This window comes from Sinocyclocheilus rhinocerous, unplaced genomic scaffold (assembly GCF_001515625.1).
Source record: "Sinocyclocheilus rhinocerous isolate Xijiao unplaced genomic scaffold, SAMN03320098_v1.1 scaffold1931, whole genome shotgun sequence".
NCBI lineage: Eukaryota > Metazoa > Chordata > Actinopteri > Cypriniformes > Cyprinidae > Sinocyclocheilus > Sinocyclocheilus rhinocerous.
In genome coordinates, this window is record NW_015662696.1 from 271,218 (window position 1) to 275,025 (window position 3,808).

General features: G+C 37.8%; 1 protein-coding gene across 1 annotated transcript in view; it reads right to left on the minus strand.

Annotated features, from left to right (window-relative positions):
* The window catches only part of sema6a (sema domain, transmembrane domain (TM), and cytoplasmic domain, (semaphorin) 6A), a 75,913-nt gene extending 72,941 nt beyond the window's left edge, over positions 1-2,972 (minus strand). The window contains exon 1 of the mRNA XM_016538359.1: positions 2,769-2,972. The gene's annotated coding sequence lies outside the window, so the exon portion shown is untranslated. The remainder of the gene's footprint in view (positions 1-2,768) is intronic.
* Positions 2,973-3,808: the final 836 nt, after the last annotated feature.

Here is a 3,808-nt window from a genome sequence, read left to right on the forward strand (position 1 = left end):
CAAACATCCAACTCAACATTACCAAAAAAACATTCCATGAACAGTGTATAAATAATGTTTTAATGTTTTGAGAACATTATTAAAGACCAGATAACGCCACCCAAAAAATATGTTCTAAGAATATTTTGCTAACGTTTCATTAACATTATTTCTGAATGTTCTCTTGAATGTCCAGTTTTCTAAATGTTTTAAAAAACATTTTTCTTTGGTTATGTGAATGTTAAAGTCAACATTAGCGGAACGTTCCATTTTATTATGTTGAAACATTACTGGAACGCTACTTTTGAATGTTCTCTAAACCATCTTAGACAAACATCCAACTGAAATACGTGAGAAAAATGTTCCATGAATGATGTATAAATTATGTTTTTGAATGAACATTACTAACAAAGTTAACAGAGCAGATAACTTTGAACGAACATTGTGTTAATTCTCCTCCTGCTCCTCAGAGATGATCTCATGAAGTTCAAAGACGCAGACTCGCTTCAGAGCGTTTCATGTGTTTGTAGTTCAGAAGCTCAGGTCAGTAAATCACAGCGGGATGACAAGCGTCTCCATTCAGAGAGTTGAGAATATCTCATGATTAAAGCGTCTGACTCCCTAAAAACAACCACAGCGAGGTGAGGATCTACGGGCAGCGCTCAAATCTTCATGTACTCGCCCTCATGTTGATCCAAACCTGTATGACTGCACAACAGAAGATATTTTGAAGAATGTCTCAGTGTTTTTTCCACATAATGAAAGTCAATGTTTGGTTTCCAAGGCTCTTCAAAATATTTACTTCTGTGTTCCACTCAAGAAAGAAAGTCGTACAGGTTTGGAACGACATGAGGGAGAGTAAATGATGACAGAATGATAATTTTAGGTGAACTATTCCTTTAAAACAAGTAGAGCCTGAGCTTGACAGCCGTTACAGAATCCAGAGTACAGCAGCATAAACATGTTTGTTCAGAGATTAAAATGATCCTATAACCATACCGTTAATATGATTAAATTGTGCATTGTGTTAGTTTTAGGGTTAACTCTTGTATTATGTTCAAATAATTCTGCATACGAAATTTATGTTTACCAAAAAACCCAGAATGTATGATAATTTTTTTTTTTTTTACTTTTCTTTTTCAAAAAACATGAACTATTTCTAAATAGTAAATCTAAAAAGAAAATGTCACAGAAAATATCCTCGGTTAACCAGTAATTCCTACAACTCAGTTTGACCCACAACATAATACAGGGTTAAGGAAATGTCTGTAAACTTAACAGATAATGTTCTGGCAGGAAAATACCAGTACCTTCTCAGTGTTTTTTTTTTTATTCTTAAAATGCAGGACGAGCGTGACGAGCAACAATCAGACTATCAGTCTGTGTCTGTACATGATTGTCCAGCGTGGCCCCTTTAAGCAGCTCTGCTGGTCTGTAACGTCCCATGGCCCCTCACACACACACACACACACACACACACACACCAACAGTGTTTCAGCCTGAAACTATGGCAACAGAATAAGAAAGCAGTCGCCATGATTAATAGATGAGAGAGGCAGTGCCAAACGCCGGCCTGGGGACGAGACACATGCACTGTCCCTCTCTCTCTCTCTCTCTCACGCCGCTGGAAACCACACACAAACACACACACACACACACTCATCACAATGACAACACAAACTCCCAGAACCTGTGAGAAAACACACACACACACACACACACACACTGTCAGCATCAGTGTGTGATTATTCAGCTCATCATTCGGACACCAGCTGAAGTTTGTCGTCATCAGACTCGTGTTTACAGGACAAACACTTCCCGCTCCAAACACTTCCTTCCAAACAGCACGACTGAAGGAAGAGTTCAGATTTTAGTTTGCTGATCACTGAGCACAATGATGATATTCAATCAAAAACATTAGATTTCTTTACTTCTGCTCACAAACTTGACCTTAAACTAATTTTTTATTTTATTTCTAAAGTACAGTTTGGGTCAAAGCAGCTTCACAGTAATAAACACACTATTTTATTCTGAGCCTCCAGACCCAAGCGCTCACCGCTGAGACGGACTAAACGCTGCCGTCCTGCCCAAACAGATGCTGTTTCATTGTTACGGCCAGACACTCGCAGCTCAAGAAGTCTGTCGGATTGCGTTCATTTGGGAGTAAAGTGGTAGAAACGGGCAGAGCGCTGACACGGACACACCCTGCTCGACCTCAGGGTCACAGGAGAGCGGCCGGCCTCACAGACCCCCGGATGAGGTTTCATACTGACCTTCTTCGGTATCAGTGAACACAGTCTAATTATATAACTGAGACTTAAACCTGTTACTGTGACACACAGAGCTGGAGAGACATACAGTAATACTCAATCATAACTTCAAATGACTGAACCGCATCATTTTCATCAGACTAACTACAGTCCTGCGCTTCACGCAAAACTACAACAACCACACATTTATTCCGTTGCGATGACACGTATCTCCATCTCAGCCGCTTATTACTGATGAGTGCAATTATTGAAATCAGTAAAGCACGGAGATGTTGTTTGCTCTCCGTCACACCCTCATATTCAACACTCGCATTCAGCTGATGAATGACTTTATAAGCGCGCATTAGAGAAGTTTAGCGGAGTGACGTCACCAGCCCTCGGCGCCTGAGATCAAAGTAACGCGCGACAGAAAGAAACAATATATCGTTCTAAACATCATCATCATCTTCATCATAAACAGCGTGCGCGCGATCGCATGGAAAAGCAACTTCAATCTCTATTCTCATGTAGGCTACGTACCGCGTTTGACAGCGTCTTCACATCGATAGATCCATGAGAAATCCCGATCACTGACCGATCGATCCGCGGAAACGGCAGAGGAACGGCGAAGCGAACAATGAGCGGCGCATTCAGCTACACGAGCGAGCGGCTGCTCATCCTATTAGAGATGAAGCTTTACTGAGCTGAGCTCACACACACACACACACACACACACACATGCAGGGAGGAGCCTCAGAGCTTTTGTTTCAGACGCGCATCTTCAGCAGCTCCATCACACTGTGTGTGTTTACTTCACGTGGAGTCACTCAGGACACACTCAGAGAAACTCACACCGCTAGTTCTGTCAGCAACTATATAAGCACCCGACAAGCACCTTTCATCCTAGTATTTATTGTCCTCTCTAATCTTTTTTTCCCCCTATTTTTTTTTTTTTTTCATCAATATACATACATATAATTGTGCATATTAATGGCATATTCATATCTTATATCCTATATATTATTATGTATTAATATATATTAATATACACAATTAAAACTGTGTTGGAATATTCATATAGTATAACCTATGTATCATAACACACTATATACTAATATTGCATCAATATACATAATTATAATTGTGCATATAAATGGATGATTCATATCTTACAGCCTATGTAGGTTTAATATAGTATTAAGATTGCATCAATATACACAATTAAAATTGTGTGGAATATTCTTATCTCATAGGCTATATATTAATATATAGTAATATTGCATCAATAAACAAAATTAAAATGATCTATATTGATGGAATATTCATATTTTTTTAGCCTATGTTAATATATTATTTATTAATATTGCCTCAATATACACAATTAAAATTATGCATATTGATGGAATATTAATATATTTTACCTATATTTTGATATATTATATACTAATTTGGCATCAGTAAAAATAATTAGAATAGTGCATGTTAATTCATATCTTATAGCCTTTATATTAATATATTGCATACACAAATAAAATTGTGTATATTTATTAATCATTCTTGTCATAAGAACAATATATTAA